Source organism: Lactuca serriola, chromosome 3 (assembly GCF_051521515.1).
Source record: "Lactuca serriola cultivar US96UC23 chromosome 3, Lser_US96UC23_V15, whole genome shotgun sequence".
Classification (NCBI taxonomy): Eukaryota; Viridiplantae; Streptophyta; class Magnoliopsida; order Asterales; family Asteraceae; genus Lactuca; species Lactuca serriola.
In genome coordinates this window covers 238,867,096-238,884,685 of record NC_136410.1, presented here as the reverse complement: position 1 = coordinate 238,884,685, position 17,590 = coordinate 238,867,096, and the positions used below count along the sequence as shown (strand labels likewise).

Here is a 17,590-nt window from a genome sequence, read left to right as displayed (position 1 = left end):
CTTTTGAAATAACATAAGAGTTACGATTACCACTTATAATAGAAATGTAACATGCGAAAGTCATTATACAAGCCTTTTTTGTTGATGATTCCATGACATAATCAGCCTAAGGGGAGATAATTGTAACACACGTGAATCTAGGCTAGATGTTTAAGGACTTAGAGTTATAATTATTCATAATTAAAATCCTTAATGATAATTATATAAATGAATTTATATAATTATAAACGAATAAATAATATTTGAATAAATATTATATTTATATAACATTTTAATCTAAAGGCTTATTTGATAGACCTTTTATTGGTCCTGCAAGAGGTGAGATCTGACTCGGTCCGTATCAGACCGTTTGATAATGATATTTTGAGCTTTTGACCGAGGAAAAAGAGTCCGGCCGAATCAGCCAAATACAATCGCTGATTGAATTAATTTCCACGAAAACCCTCCTTTGCCTAGAACGAACATGCTTTGAGCAACACCCTCCCTTGAACGACATTCTCTTTAGCGACTTCTGCTTCTTTGCCGGCCTATGCATCGCTGGCTTCTGCCCTATCAGAATCAACTTCGCTGGATTTTGCCTCTCCAGCATCGGTTCTTCAAAGCTTTTGATTACTCAAAGGTTTCTACTTCTCCTCGCTTCTGATTTCTCCAAGATTTTTGCTTCCCCTCGCTTCTGATTTATGTGGCTTCTATCACCATGTTTGTTTGATTTTTTAGGGTTTGAACCAGAAGTAAGTGGGCGGGAGAACACATAAATCATTGGAGAATTAACATCATTTGGGGAAAAAATCGCAAAGTTGTAGCCTTTGGTGAATTGTAGTGAATATTTAACTCAGAAAAAATCATTGCCCATATAAATTGTCCAGTTTTAGAATTTCAGTTTTCATGTCATTATGTGTATGTCGTTTGGTTTGTGAATCTATTGGGTATGTATGCAATTATTTTTTTTAAATAAAGACTAGAAACATGAAAAAAATTTAATTTTTGAGCTGAAAGTTTTAGCAATTTGTATTTTGTACATAGAAGACCATTGTATCTATTGTCAATCTGGATTGCAAGCTAGACCTATAGGCATTGTTATTGTTATTATATCTACATCAAAATCAAAAAAACTTTTGCATTTATACAAAAAGTTTGAAAGTTGCAATAATCCCCAAAGTTGAATACTGAATTGTTTCTTGTTTCATTATGTAAAATCCAAAATATGCATTCTTTTACAACTTAATGATGGTATTTTTTTTGTTCAAGTATAGAATGGATCACTGTCTTTGTTGGATCAGATGGATTTTGAGTCATTAGACACAAAGGTTGGTCTAATAAGAACAAAGGGTATTTTGGTCTATTTATTCTGTTGTGGCATCTAATCAATAAAAGGAACATGAAAAAAGATTTGAAACATTTGAGGACTAGTTTTTACTTTGAGTTTTGGATAACACACCATAAAAATTGATCTTTTGGTGTTTGTAAAAAAAAACTCAAAAATTTTCAAGAGGAAAGGGTATTTTCGGCAAATGAATTGAAAATTGCTAGATATGAATAAGAATTTTATGAAAACAAGCTAGAATGAAATTATCATTTTGATATTCATGGCCATATATTGTAATTGTAATTAAGAATATATCTTAAAAGGAAAAAAAATCACAGGTTTAAATTGAGTTGTATATAGAACAATATGATAAAATAGTCATTTTTATTTTATTCAGCACAGTCAGTCAAATGTGTAATCAAACAACATGGTGTCAGTCAGACTTTAGACAGAATCATGCCTCTAACTCAGTCAGATCTGACTTAATTACCAACTATCAGACACCCCCTAAATGTTATAAGTGTGTAAATAATGTTTAGAATAAACATTATAGTTTTATAACATATTTTTATAAAGTTTATAAAAAATATGATTAATATTATGTCAGGACTTACATTATCAAAATAAATATTAAATGTGTATAATATATATTTATAAATATTGTATTTATCAATTCTAATCATAAAATATAAAAATCCAAAGTTCAGGAGCATGAATGTAACTTTGGCAGTTTTGAGAAATCTTTACAAAATTAGCCCTTAAGGCACTTTTTAAGCACGTAATGGACAAAAACCTGAATTAAACTAATTGCAATCATAATTAGAAATGTATTTTAAGCCATAACATCAAGATCTTAATGGATTAAGCCATTCTTTTTCCTGTCATTTTATTAACGTCAGAAATGACCCAAGTGCACCAAAGATTTTTATAAAATGTTTGGTCAAGAGTTTGCAGCTTAAACTTTATGGAAAACTTATTTTAATATTAGAAACATGTAAAAAAATTACAAACCTACAGTTTATAAGATACAAACCACATTTTTGGCTTCTTTTATTTATAAACACGAATTTGGGGAATGGTGTCTTCTTTGGCTTCTTGTGATTTTTCTAATCAATTTCTTGACTTAAGATCACCTAAAACTCTTTCAATATTTTCCTAAGAGGTTATTCAATGCATTTATAACAAGTTAGGAGGTTGAAATGAAGGATAAAACCTAGAAGAAAGCTTGACTTCCATGCCTTGAGCATGTGAAGTAAATTATGAATGGAGAAAAGTCCAAGAGGAGTTGGTTGTTGATTTGACTTTAGGACACCCTATAGACATTAAGTAATGCCTAAATATAATTAATATATACTATGGAAGAGTATATGTGAGTATTAGCTAGTAAAACAAGAGAAATACGCAAACACAAACTCAAGCCCGAGAGCAGATTCTGCACGTTAGAATAATAGACCAAACTTGAGGTTATAAACACGATTTGTCAGAGAGACTTTACCGTATCATTATTCATATGTAAACCATCATTTATGGAGTTTTTTTCAGCGTTTTGGTTAATGTAAATGTCAAAGAGATGTCTGGAGATATAGGATATCCAAAGAGATGAATGCAGAAAATAAGAACAAAAAGATAGAAAAGAAGAAGTAAACGCAGTTCTTGAATGCTTGGGTTATGAAGCTTCAAACTTCTCTGATTTTAAAATCATAAGGTATGTTTATGATTAAGATGATATCTTCTTCAATTCTTGTTATTTTGGATACAAGAATCAAGGTTATATCGAAAGTATACTTAATTTCGGTATATAGAAATCATCATAATTCTAAAATCTTCAAAGCTGCGTTCTAACTAACTTTTTTTTTGTCTTGGACATGTAGAAGACTTCCTTTTTGTTTATAGTTCAAGTATAGAGGTATGATACCTTATGGTAGCTTCATACTTCCTCAAATACTCTCGTATGGCCAAAACCGAAAATATTTCTTACTGAGTTCATATATATATAAAATATGCTCTTAATATGCAATAAAACAATCCATGCATGCATGCAGGGCCGGTCCATTGATTTGAAATGCCCACGGCGAGATACTAAATTAATGCCCTTTTATATAGAAAATGTATATAGAAAAAGTGAAATACATTTTATAGCCAAACTAACTCAAGTTTATACAAACAATAACATACATAAATTCATCTAAAACTATGTCCCCGTGTATTTTTTAATCAAAAATGTCTTTTAATTTATGATAACAAAGAATCTGTTGAAATTGACTTTCATACTCAAAATTAGTATCTCGTTTAATCTTTCTTGAGTTAGCTATCTGTAACCACAAAAGAAACAAAAACATCAATCAGTACAAGAACCAACATTTCAGATTTTCATAAACCAAATTAACATATCAGATTTTCAGAAATTAAAATAACTTATCAGATTTTCAGAAATTAAAATAACTTATCAGATTTTCAAATACATCAAATTTTCAGAAACTAAAATAAAAAAATAATACATTAGATTTTCAATAATCGTATTTTCAAGATTTTCCAAAAATCTGTTACATCAAAATATTCAAAAACTAAAATAACCTACTAGATTTTTATAAACATCAGTTTATTCAGAAAACAACATATGAAATATTTTGAAATAAAAAACATACATTTTAATAAATACTGTTTAATTGATAAACATTACAAAAAACAACTTAAAAAGAATAAAATGCAAAACCAAGACACAATTACATAACTTAATGTTAACGAATTTACAAGATTTGTACCTTTTGATGTAGTAACAACAATAAATGATCAAAAACTAATCTGCAAGATAAGTAGAAAATTAAGTTTCATTAGACTCGCTATTTATATGATGTTTTGAAGAAAAATGCAATTCAAAGTTATAATTTATAAGTTTATACCAGTTTGGACAATTGAGAAAGCATGGCTAAGTACAAAATACTTAGACAATTTGACTTGTTGATAAGCATAAAACAATTTTATAAATACAGATTTCGATAAAATAACTAGAAAACTCAAAAATATAATTCAAAAGTCATAACTAAGAATTTACAGGGGAATGTAAAAGAAATCTTGAGCAAACCTTTGAAACTTGAGAAGAATTGACAGCTCTTTAAAACTATACAGATAGGCAGTCCACTGAAGCGAGAATTGATGAGGAGTTGGAGATTAATGGCCTATATGAAAATGGTACCAGATATTCACGAGAACAAGAGACTAACAGGGCATATTAACTATGAAATTATGAGGATTTAAATCTTTTTTAGGCTGAGAACGAGAGAAGAAAGAGAATCGTGTGTATTATCTGTTGAGATCAACACGTATGTTAATATTTGTTGGAATCGTCATCTCCAGAACGCCACTGAGAAGAACGCTTTGTCTTCTCCAACTGTAATTGTAATTACTTGGCATGCTATGTTGCTTAGGAGATTGAAGAGTCGTGCGTTCCAAATGTATTTTAAATTGCCGCTGTTGTGTATTAGGTAGGTATCCAAGCGTTTGATGCTGCCCTTTTTCATTTGGACCGGACTTGACAGTATTAATGGATCAAGAGTTGTAGCAGCCCAAGTACCATAAACCCATAAAAGACCAACAAAAATTGATGCCCCTTGAAATTTGATGCCCTGGGCCGTGGCCCAGCTCGCCCTGGGCTTGGGCCGGCCCTGCATGCATGCATCACAAAAAAGACTAAATATAACACTATATACACGAAAACCGTCATTAAACCCTAAACTAAGAAAAGTGTACATAAAACGTATGATTACTTGTTTTTATCACTTCAAGTTAGTTTATACAATATTTCTTGTATAAAAATTCAAGGGTTTTGGGTTAGGTTAAAACAGTGAAGCTTAAAGTTTCATATTTTGGTTTCGAATGTGTGTTCTTTGGTGTTTTTAGTGTGTGTATAAATTTAATGGTCTGTGTGAGTTATGTAAAAGTGTTTTTGCATAAAAATGAGTTTCATATGGAATGAAATTATTACATAAGATTATATATTCATATAGTGGTGAAACACAATTCAAATAAAAGTAAAATATGATTTTTATACTTTATACAACAAATCGGGTATACTTTAAGTATATATATCTTGAATATAATTTGTATTATTATTATATCTATATAGAAATGAGTTTTATACATATTGAAATAATTATTTCAATTTGTATTATTCTTGATGTATATGTGATTTTAGTATATTTTGGAAATATATATACTTTACGTAAAAGTGAAGTATTTACTTGATAAAAATACTTATATACAATTTGGTATTAATTCAAAAGGAATAAAATATAAAAAGTGTATTTAAACATAAAAATAAATTTTTGTGTGTTTTAAAAGGTTTTTTTTTTGGTGTAATAGCTTTTATATAGCTAATAAACACTTATATCCAGTGTCGTAAAACTCACCGAGTTAGCCGATTACTCCTCCGAATATTCGCTACTTGGCCCCTTACCGATGCGTGTTACAGATTCCTGAGTAATTCCTGATCGACCCCTTACTGAACTGAGCTAAGTTGTAAAACGAGGTCAACTCGGTGATTAATATTTATAATATACTTAATGATTTATTATTTAACACACACATGTGATTATTACTATATATATATATATATATATATATATATATATATATATATATATATATATATCTTAAATTTTAAATAATTACTCACGAAGTGAGACCATTATGTGTTTTTCAGTTTTTGTGTATTCACATTTATCCAATTTTGTTATATATTTCAATCAAATTATGGTTTTAACTTATGATTTTGACATATATAATTTCCCTAAAAATATTTTTACATGAATTACTAAATTTGAGTAATTCATGAGTACTTCCGAGTACTCGCTACTCGGTAGTCGGCCAAACATGTATCGAGTAACGAGTTCTACAACCTTGCTTATATCTTTAAAATAATTTTTATATTTTACCTTGTAGAAATAGAGTAATAAGTTTTATAAATAAGAGTTTTATAAAATATATCGCTATATATATATATATATATATATATATATATATATATATATATATATATATATATATATATATATATATATATAAACACTATTTTTAAGAAATATGGGTATGCGTTATAATAATAATAACTAGTGTAGGTGCCCATGCTTTGCATGGGTTGGATGTGAATTATATAGCAAAAACATATAATGCAATTTTAATACAAAAAAATAAAATAGACTCAATGAAAGTAAAATGCCTATTAAGTATCTCAATAACATTTGGATTCCTTTGAAGCTCGCCTCCTTCTTTAAATCCTGATACCAAGTGACTGCATACGAAACAAAAAATTGTTTGTTTGAAGGTTACGCTCACCGAAATATAACCTTGTAAACAATTAAATTACCAAAAAGGGTAAAAAGAAGAAGCTCTCAAGTGGGCTTACATCAAAAAGCTTAAGAATTTATATACAGACATATATTATTTCTTGATAACTTATTCCCAGCAACACCAAACTTTAGCGGTCACAATTTCTAAGGTCTTTAATTTGCAAGCTTATAGTTCAATTTCCGTAAGATTTCTTCCTTTTTTTTTCTTTCAGCTTGGATCGGCTACCTTTTTTCCACCGTAAGGCACAAAGGAAATTGCATCAATTGATAAATTGAGCAAATTATCAATTATAAATATGCTTATATAAAACATATACAATTTGTGATAAAATTCAATGTGTAAGCCTATAACAATCTACAGGTAAACATATCTACAATAGATAACTCAACAAAAACAATTATTGCATTCAAAAGATCAAATATGGATTAGAGGACCTACACACAATAAAATTCAAATTATGTTAACTTATTATCACCTAAAATTTAATGTGAAACACTTTTTCCAAAAAAATCAAATATATGTTGTGTATCATAAAAAAAATTACCGATTTAGCCAAACAAAAATTACATCAAATAATAAATTTAACACACTTCCACTCATGAAAATTCTTATTCAAAAGCATCCGAAATTTTTAACATCATTTTTAGCCAACTAATATACATTTAGTTATTTAACACTTGGCTTTGAAAATACCATTGAAAACGGTCTTTTCATCTGTAGCTAAATTAGTTGGAATTTTATCCTATAAGTAATTCATATTTACAACTTTCTTGAAAGCAAACAGCTTTTGTCAACTCGAAAAAAAAAATCCAAAAACTAAGGCTCTTACACAAACCATATAATATGAAAGGAAAACTGATAATATCTATTTTCAAATAAAACAACAATCACAAAATGAATATATCAAAAAGATATATAAAGCTTAAAACAATTCTCAAGACTTAATTACAACAACTAAAAACTATCATATAGCTTGAAAAAAAAATTGTCCCTTGCTCAAATAAGAATTAAATCAAATAATGAATTTAAAAGATTTTTAAAACATTTGATCAGTATGAATATGAAGGTTGTTACAATTACCTCTTTAGCTGCAAAACAGAAGTATACTTCAACTTTCTGTCCTAACCAACACACAAATTGGCTTAAACTGAATCAAATAGTTTATCAGTTTAGTAAAATCCATACATGGTTCATCCATTCGAAATATAAGTTTAATGTTCATCATAACTTTTGCAAGATGTAAGCAAGGTCCAAATGGTAATTAATGAAAAAAAGAAAGTAATTAATTACCTTATAACATAGTTTCCCTTTATTATCAAAAAGATTTGGCGATGGGATTGCATGCTTTTCTGTAAGTATTGTGAACTTATCAGAATAAGCACTCACACTAATTGGTGCCTGCATAATGATTATACTTTTACCCGATCTCTGAATATTGTGATTGAAGGAGCTTAAATAGTGCAATTGCACATCAAACACTCCTAAAAGATCAAAAAATATTTGATTTTCAACTTCAAATTTTTCATGAATTGAGAAATAAAAGATAAGTTATAACACATGCACTTCATATAAACAATGGGGTGTTTCAATGTCCTGGGAAACAACAAAAGTGAGCTAATATTGAGTTTCACACAATAGGTTTTGGGTGTTATATCCAAACACTATCACATACAGTTCATTTCAGCTGATTACTTAATCCTATCACACAAATACTCAAAATCAGATAATTTCCAATTTCCAAATCCAATCCGTTAGTAAATGCAAAAGCTTACCAGAATCGAACAAAGGATTGACTTGAAAAAAAATTCGAGTCGGTTGACAAAGGTACCGAAATTTTAGAGCTATGTACCTTAGAAATGGGGGGTAAAGCAACATACGTTGCCCCCTTTGTAGTACCGCAGTAAGACTTGTTTCAGGCGTGCAAAGAATGACCTAATCGGCATGTTAACAGTGCTACTACTATCGTTTGATTGTGAACTGCCAACAACATCACAGATGACGAGTTAGGGCAGAATAGAGGATAGATTATGACGAATTAAGGCAGGAAAACGATAAATTACCACTTACCGGGGCGTCGTCGTTCGATTTTAGAGAAGGGGTGTGACCGTCGATCGATTTTAGACAGTCGAGTATACACGAAGTCGAACACCAGTCGATTGTCGATTCGATTTTCAGCAAAACGAAGGTCGTAAAGACCGACGGAAGGGAGTCGGCAGACGGAAGTCAACCGGTGGGCGGCAGACGGTGACTCTGTGTCTACGAAAACATAGAGAAACCGGTGGCTTCTTCAACCTCTGTTTCATCACCAACAGTCACTTTAAAGCTCGAATACACAAATAATAGCGGGGTGCAACGAACCGGAAGTGTGTAGTAACCCAGCGGAAAAGGCGAGCGTTGGAGAAGGTGGAGTAGACATTGAGAATTTAGAAGCTGATGATGGAGGCGGTGGATCGGTGGACAAAGTAACCTTGGTTGAGTTAAAAGCATCCTTATGAACAGTAACCCGGGTTAGGTACTATTCATAAGGATGTTGTGCTTTAATTATATGTTTAATAGAAAAAAAGGGGTCCATAGTAGTTATTTACACTATTTGATGAATACATAACTTAATAAAATGTTGTAATTAAATATATGGTTCCATAGTGGTTATTTACATTATTTGATGATGAATAAATAACTTAATAAAATGTTGTAATTAAATATATAATCAAACGAGAGAATACTTAAATTATGATAATTAGTTATATTTATATAATCTAGGTTAAGTATTAAAGAAGTATTAAAGAGTTAATTAAAACGAATAAAATGGTATATAACCATAATAATGACCTACAGAATTATAAAAATAATAATAGTATTTAGTCGTGACTAAAATAAACTATTATTGGTAATAGGTCATTTGAAAAATAAACCAAAGTACTAGATGTGGAACTAGCATTCGAAAACTACATCTGCAAATCAAAGTGATTGCATAGTTACCTTGATCTTAGACATAGATATGAAGTATCTATATAATTACATACTTTATGTGCTTATTATATGTGCAAAAAATAAAATAATATGAGATGACATTTAAATTGATTTAATCATGTAAGTATTATACACTTATAATTAGGGATGAACAACGGGTTGGACCCGGACCGAACCGGCTCGAAGTTCGAAAACCCGAAGACTGAAGATCGTGAATATACTCTAACCCAAAACTGGACCAATTTAGATCGTATCGGGTCTGAGTTCGGTCTGGTCCATTTCCGGGTACCAAACCGGGTTTCAGGTTTTGGACCAAATTAGACTTTGGCAGTGTTGTTTACATTTTTGGTCCAGTCATGCTCACGGTTACAAATGGGTTCCGTATCTTTGTTGTTTACGTCAAAACATGTGAAATCTTTCAACTTTTCTATTAAACATAAATAATTGTATTATCATGTGACAAAGATGCACTTTTGTTGAACACATTTCTAGATGTTGATCAACATCTATAATTTCTCGTAAAATAGTTTGTATCAACGGTTTTCATAAAACCGGCAACATCTCCTTTTTTGTGTTGAACTTTTCAATGAACATTACAACCTTTTCTATCACTTCAAAATCATACATTACAGGACTCTACTTAGACCACGTGCAAATGAGGTCTCTACAAAAAAATACGAACATTATTAAAAAAAACTACATTACTTATAAAAAAACTGCATCATTTATTAAAAACCGTATTTAACTGCTTTTAAATCTAATAAACAACACAAAAAATAAAAAAGTTCCTTTTATAAAAACTGCACTATTTATTGAAAAAATTGCACTATTTATTGAAAAAAGTGCATTTAATTGGTTTTATTTATAAAAAATAGCAAAAAACAGCTCATTTTATATAAAAAAACACTATTTTTTGAAAAAACTGCAGTATTTATTAAAAAAATTGTATTTTTAACAAGAAAAAATAACATTTATAATAAAAAAACTGCACTTTATTCTATAAAAAATAATATTTAAAAAAAAGAAAAAATCATAACCTTTGGTTTTCCGGTCTGGTCCGGGTTAAATCTCTTATATCGAAAACCGGCCCACTAATATGAAAATCTGGTTTGGCCCAGGTCTGGTCCCGGGTTGTTACTGGTTCGGTCTGGTATCGGGTTTTTACCGTTATAAATATGCATTGGGTAGTGATAGGGGTGGTAGATATGTAACGTCCCAAAATTCAAGACTAAAAATTTCTTTTATAAAACATTACTTAAAACATAATTGTCACTCCATAACATAATCAGAGTATTAATTTCCAAAACAGATGTTCATTATCAGAGTAAAACATTCCCAGGCTGACTAATCTATGGTGTGTGTCATGCGATCACTCCGAGCTCTTCCCTCCGCTACCGGAAATACCTGAAACCAAAACTGAAAACCGTAAGCATGAAGATTAGTGAGTTCCCCAACGTACCACATACCATGCATAACCACATACTGCACATACTGAGCCACGCCCGCTATTCTGAGCCCCGCCCCTACCTCGGGCCTCGCACGCAACAACGGCCCCGCCGCTCCAGGCCTCGCCTGGCTTCGAGCCCCGCTCGCATACAGATCTCTTTCACTTAGGCCTCGCCTGTCACAGGGCCTCGCCCGCTAGCATATAATAGCACATAAAAATATCACAACAGATAAGCTAAACACATACTAACAAATCATGTCCTAAGGCCTCGCCTATCCTGGGCCTCGCCCTTGTCCAGCTACTTATGAGTCATGGAGCCCCGTCCATGCTCCTACTGATAGTGAGATACTGGCCCAACCCACACTCACTCTTTCCCTAACTTGGGCCTCGCCCCTGATCTGCTGCTATTGAGATGTGGAACACCATCCACACTCTGCTATTGGTGAGATACGGGACCTCGCCCACACTCGCCTCCCTACCAGGCACATACAAGTATCACACAGACAATAAGTATAAACTAACACATAAACCATTCCTTGGGCACCCACCCGTTATCATTGGACCTCGTCCTGAATATCATAGTAGATTACTGTGCCTAGGGCTAACCCCCGGGTCTTCTACTCATAACTACATGGGTCGGCATTGTAGCCTTAGACCCATTCACACAAAGGGAAACTCACCTGCACTTGTTGAACTTGCTGATAATCCCTCTAGCTGTTGCCCTGCAACTCTCTGAACTCCTGCTCCACTAGCTCCCCGAGCTACCAATATCAATGCAACACTTAGTCTAACTGTCCTCTGAAAGTCAACTAAGTCAACTCTGGTCAAAATCAAAGTCCTGGTCAAGGTCAATTCTACTCGCCGATTCAACCTACTGACTCGCCGAGTTCATATGTTTAGAGTCCTTCCATTCGTGACTCGACTCGCCGAGTTCACCGATTTGTGAGTCCTGTCCAGTCCAAACTCACCGAGTCTCCACTCAACTCACTGATTCGAGTCTCAACTCGAAGGGTTCGTGGTTTCGCCACTTGACTCACCGAGTCCAAGAACAGACTTGTTGAGTCCAAGGCAATCTTCAACAGACTCACCGAGTTTTTCTTCCAACTCGTCGAGTTCCTGCCCAAACTTCAACCAACTCGCCGATTCCACCCATGTGACTCGCCGAGTCGCTTACGTTCTTAATCCATTTAGTGGCGTTTCAAGCCATGCAGGGGCTCCAAATCATAGATCCATACTTCCAAAGCTCAATCCTTACGTAAAGTTGCAAAGTTTACGTATAACTAAAGAGATCTAGGCTTAAAACACTCTTGGGCTAGGTTTTAGGACAAAAGGGCTTCACCAACTACTCAATATCTGATGCTTTACGACGTATTGGACCATCCCAACACTAGATCTGAAGTGGCAACCACATATCTAAGCCCCAAATCCGAATTGGGTCTCAAACAACCATAAAACCCCCAAATCTCATAACAAAATAGATCTAGATGCAAAGGAGGGAAGATAGCAGCTCATTACCTCCAAGATGAACACTAACTGAAGTAGATCTCGGATCTACACCTCTCCTTTGAAGCAACCTTCTTAATCTTCAAGTTCCTTTCAAAGTTTCCTTCCTCCAAAGGTATTTCTCTCAAATGATGGAAGTTCACACGAAATCTAGGGTTTACAGGCTCTCTAAGATGATATGGATGCTGAGAAAGGGACATAACACCCTTTATATAGGATACAACTCCCGGGATTAGGGTTTTCCTTGTTCAGACCAGACTTGCCGAGTCCCCTTAGCCAATTCGCTGAGTCGGTCACTTACTCCTTGACCTGGATCCCGCTCGGACTAGCCGAGTTCCTCCTTGGACTCGACGAGTCGACCCTTTGACTTAGGGTTTTCTTTCCTTTCTTGGCCTTCCTGATTTTGGGTGTTACAACTCTCCCCTACTTAAACTAAACTTCGTCCTCGAAGTTTGCTATGGCCAACCGCCCTGCAATCTGCTTTCAATACTCTACTTATCAATCCAACACCAACTGCCTATCTTCGCTGGCCTTTCGCCCGGTCCTCCTGACGACCAATAATCCATGCGGATAATAATCTCAAGTCAATCCTGACCCTGAACAATCTGGAAACACAAATTACTCAAACGACAATCCTTCTGGTACTCTCCGAGTACTGCAGCTGTACCCATAGGGGTTCACCCCCTCTTTCCTTGTGCATTTTCTTGCCTTCCCAAGGCGATGCTCCATAACCAACTATTTCCTTTGTCACTGTGAAGGTCCTATCCTTCACCAAATCCATTACTCCTGCTACCTCTACCAGTACGGGTCATTACCGCCAGTATCCATTGGGCACTTCTCTCTAGTATAATTGGGGGCCGAGCACCCACGATAAACTAACTGAATTCCACCATAAATCGCTTACCAGCACTGCTGCTGACTGAAAATTTATGCCGTCCCTTATCTGCCTTCCGGATGAACTGAGACCACCCTGGTCCCTACCATTCTAATAATATACAAATTACCGGCTCTTACCGGTCGCTAGTCCCAACACAACTCCTTGTCGCTCCCAGCGACTTTCGAAGAAACTTCGACTACCTATAACTCCTCAATCTATTTTACCATTCAGGCACTACAATCCTGGGATCCTCGATCCCTTATCTGACACTACGGTCCCTACCAGGTCTCACCTGTGCTACTAAAACTCACGGGCCTCGCCCACGGGTCTCACCCGCCTCTATCCTTCTAGTCTCACTTGTCTAACCACTCTTGCACGGGCCTTGCTCACGGGTCTCACCCAACCATACTACTGAGCAACCCTGCTCTCAGGTCTCACCTATACTGCTACTCTCATACAGGCCTCGCCCAAGGGTCTCACCCAACTACATCCTGGAGCGGCCTTTCCCAAGGTCTCTCCTCTCTAGGGCTATACAAGCAACTCCCTACTATACTCAACCACTACCCATTCCTGATCCCTATCTTATCACTAAGAGATAAAGGCCTCGCCCCAACTCCGCTAACGAAGCTACTATGGAATGCTACGGCTTACCCACAGTTTTACATCACCTTCCATCTCTGACTACTAGTGAATGCTACGGCCGCCCCGTAGTCTTACAACACCTTCCACCACTGACCGCTGCTGGAGAAATTGTGTTGGATTAATGTCTAAGTCCATAACTATAATTGGTAAGACTTGAGCCGACCCGTCATGGTCCATTTGGGTTGCATGGCATCATGCACTTGGATAGACTAAATGAGAGAAATAAGACACTTATGGTTATTAATATATTATAAGTTCTAGTATATTAATAATAAGAATATTAATATTTAATTAGTATTGATCAAAAATTAATTTAGAGTTAATTATGTGATCAAAAGAAGACTAATTAAATATATGGGTTGATTGTGCAAATCATCCATAAGTTGTATAGTGGGCCAAAGCTCCATGGATAATCAAGTTGAGTTAAACCCATAGGGTGCTCCATGGAGGTTACATAACCCATGGGTCATGGAAATGAAAGGTTATGACAATTAGGGTTTACATGGTGTAACCTTAATTGTAATACACTATATAAGCATCATATTATTCACCAAAATTAGCTACTAGTGTGTGTAAAAGAAGGGCTAGCCGATTTCATGAGTTGTGGATTTTTCTTAAGTCATTCCAAGTGTAATTGGTGTTGTGTGAACCATTTGAGGTTTCACACTTGAGGCACTAGGCACTCAAGCTTCATGAAGACATTCTACATCAAAGAGGTATGTATTCTATCTTGTTATATTCATTGTTTTGTATGCTAGATTAGGATAATACCTTGGATGTTCATATTTGTATGCATAATAGAGAAAACATAGATCCAAGGTATTTAGGGTTGCATGTACACTTAGGAGTGTTAGAATGCTCAAAACCCAACAGTGGTATCAGAGCCTAGGCTTGTTTTCTTGTTATACTTGCAAAAGTAGTTGAAAAATCGAGTTTTGATGTTGTCTGCCCAGCAGACTCGTCGAGTCCAAGGCAAAATGCATCCAACTTGCCGAGTTGGTTCGTGCACTCGACGAGTTGGAACCCCAGACATCATAAATTCGACTTTTTTGGCTCGAATTGGACTAGGAACATTACCCTAAGATGTTTTTGGACTTATAAACTTGTTTTTGATGTGGTAATATTCATGCTAATCCAATTTCAAAGATAATTGTCAATAGATTCATGTTTTGTATTAGTTTAAGGTTTAGACTGATTATATGAAAAAGTTTGATTTGAATTATCTTGTTCTTATGAGTTGCTTAGATTAATAGAAAAGTTGAGTGAAATAGTTGTTTTCAATCCAAATTAATCTAAGAGATGATTCTAAAATGTGTTTTTGTAACTTGTCCTCAAGTTATATGAAAAGTCACATTTAAGTTTCATAAAACTCATTAAAGTTGGCAAAGGTTACAAAATGAAGAGTCTAGTTCTAATTAAATGGTTTTATGACTCCATAACTTGTCCTCAAGTTATGGAGGACCAAGAGTCTCTTCATTAAATAATAAATAAATAAATAAAATTGTAGCCTTAATTAATTCCATAAGTTATAAAATAAAGAAAAGTTACATTCTTTTATTAGTTTAAAGTCTTCCATAACTTGTCCTCAAGTTATGGGACTTGAAGAGTTTTTGGATTAAAACTACTTTAAACACATAAGTTATGGAATTAATTAGTTTTGAATAGTTTCAAAACTTGCCCTCAAGTTTGGGAATTTGAAAAGTTTTCACTTATGAATACTTTAATTCCAAGTTAGCCCTTAGAATTTTAAAAATTAAAATTCAACCCTTATACTTTATAATATTATAAGTTAATAATATTTATATATATGTATAAGAGTAAAGTCAGTCTTACCGTTAGTAGGCCTCATTCACGAAGCCGGTCTATAAGGGGGGTATAAGGTTACTGCCTATAAAATGGCAATTTAATGGGTGTCCACTCTCACCCACCGCTTCCTTGACCGGTGGAGGGTCGTTAGCCGAACGGGTTTGATAGGACTATAATTCTCCCTTCATTAAAAGTAATAATGATAAATACTAAATAACTAAACTCTTAATAATACCCAATCTTAGTTACTTAGGAAAATGTGAATAAGGTGCTAATCCATGAAATTACACTTTGCACTTTGTTTAAGTCGGTTAGTGGAGCGTGTGCGGTTAACCGGCACACTAACTCGTATTTAACAAGGTAGGCAAAGGGTAACTTAATGTTTATCATAGTATCGATGGAGCGTGTGTGGTTAACCGGCACATCAATTGAGGGGTAAAAACTTAAGGGTACCAAATTATTTGCATGGTTACTTCACACCTTGTTTTGTGATCCTCGGCATCCCAGTCACAAAACCTGAAGGGCACACTGGAGATTGAAACATGCCATTCAACAGTTCAATGAATCTCAAAGATCTAGGAGTTTCAAATCCAATTAAAACCTAATAACACATTTCGTTTATCTTGGTGGAAATTGGTGAATCGTCATTCACCTACCTTCAAGTATTTTATAGCTTGGATTACGACATCCCTCTTTTAAGTTATAAAATAGTTTGTAGGGTCCTAGCCTTAATATTTCATATTGGGTGTCATATTAAGGACTTAAAATTAGCTATCTTGAATATCTCCCAAAAGATGTCTGGTTTAGACATTTATGATCTTCCCAAATCTCTTGAAACAAGCTTTCCTAAATGAAGATGATGTCCCATGGAAATCATACTTCTTTCACCTCCTCCAATTATTCTCCCTAACCCACAAGTTCAAGGTCACTCATGCCCTATTGGCAAGGCAAGGTCTAGGTGTGATCACATCTTGGAGATGTAGTCACATATTGACAAGTCGGGAGAGTTGGGTGTCAAAGTCTTGAGAAAGGTGGTGGCTTAGTCACTTTCTAAGTCACATAGTGAGTTTCTTTGGAACTCCTATGAAACAGACTATGACAAGGCCCTTAATGATCTTATCTATTTGCTAAGATCATCTTCCTAAAACTTTATGGACATTGACAATGGTGATATTGGATATCCAGTAAAGCTCTCTCTTCCCAATGAAAAGGGATCGGCCATATTCAACTGGGTTGACCAAATGGTAAAGAGAAAAAGCTAAGTCTGTGATAATCCCGTGTACCATTACCAAAGGGTCTATATGTTTATATTGCCAAAGGAAGGGGCATTGATTGCGAAGCTGCCAATTTACCTAAGGGTGTTAAAGTCAATAACTTTGACTCTTCTTCAGGTAAAGTCCACTATCTAACTCTGCTAAGTTTCTATTCTGAGATTCTTGATATACGATGTGACTGGGTCACATGTTGATGTTTTAAGAATTAAAGAAAAGTAAAGAAACTTAAAGAAAGAATATGCTGAATCTGATCGCATAGATGGATTTCTATCGCATAGTTTAGAGATCGGATTCTTGAGCTACTTCTTAGGAGATATGAGCTATTGCTTAGGAATAGATAACAACAAGTTTTCATATGGATTGTAAGGACAAGTTCTTCCGCAAAGTTTTTTAAAATAAAAGGAAAAATTTTGATTTTA

The 17,590-nt window shown here is 34.2% G+C and overlaps 4 long non-coding RNA genes across 5 annotated transcripts; 2 read left to right on the top strand and 2 right to left on the bottom strand.

Annotated features, from left to right (window-relative positions):
• Positions 1-304: 304 nt before the first annotated feature.
• On the top strand, positions 305-981 carry LOC145094847 (uncharacterized). The gene is made up of 2 exons (XR_013703601.1): positions 305-619; positions 718-981. It is a non-coding gene; the product is annotated as an uncharacterized LOC145094847 (long non-coding RNA).
• Positions 982-2,698: 1,717 nt separating this feature from the next.
• On the top strand, positions 2,699-4,759 carry LOC145093754 (uncharacterized). Its single transcript, XR_013703049.1, has 2 exons — positions 2,699-3,011; positions 4,433-4,759. It is a non-coding gene; the product is annotated as an uncharacterized LOC145093754 (long non-coding RNA).
• Positions 3,420-4,523, bottom strand: LOC145093755 (uncharacterized). The gene is made up of 3 exons (XR_013703050.1): positions 4,389-4,523; positions 4,069-4,108; positions 3,420-3,618 (listed from the first exon to the last, which is right to left on the bottom strand). It is a non-coding gene; the product is annotated as an uncharacterized LOC145093755 (long non-coding RNA).
• Positions 4,760-6,373: 1,614 nt separating the features above from the next.
• Positions 6,374-9,086, bottom strand: LOC145093753 (uncharacterized). 2 transcript variants are annotated; one of them, XR_013703048.1, is made up of 3 exons: positions 8,720-9,086; positions 8,502-8,629; positions 6,374-8,133 (listed from the first exon to the last, which is right to left on the bottom strand). It is a non-coding gene; the product is annotated as an uncharacterized LOC145093753 (long non-coding RNA). The 2 variants fall into 2 exon arrangements; XR_013703047.1 differs by having other exon boundaries at positions 6,374-8,629.
• Between the last annotated feature and the right edge of the window lie 8,504 nt (positions 9,087-17,590).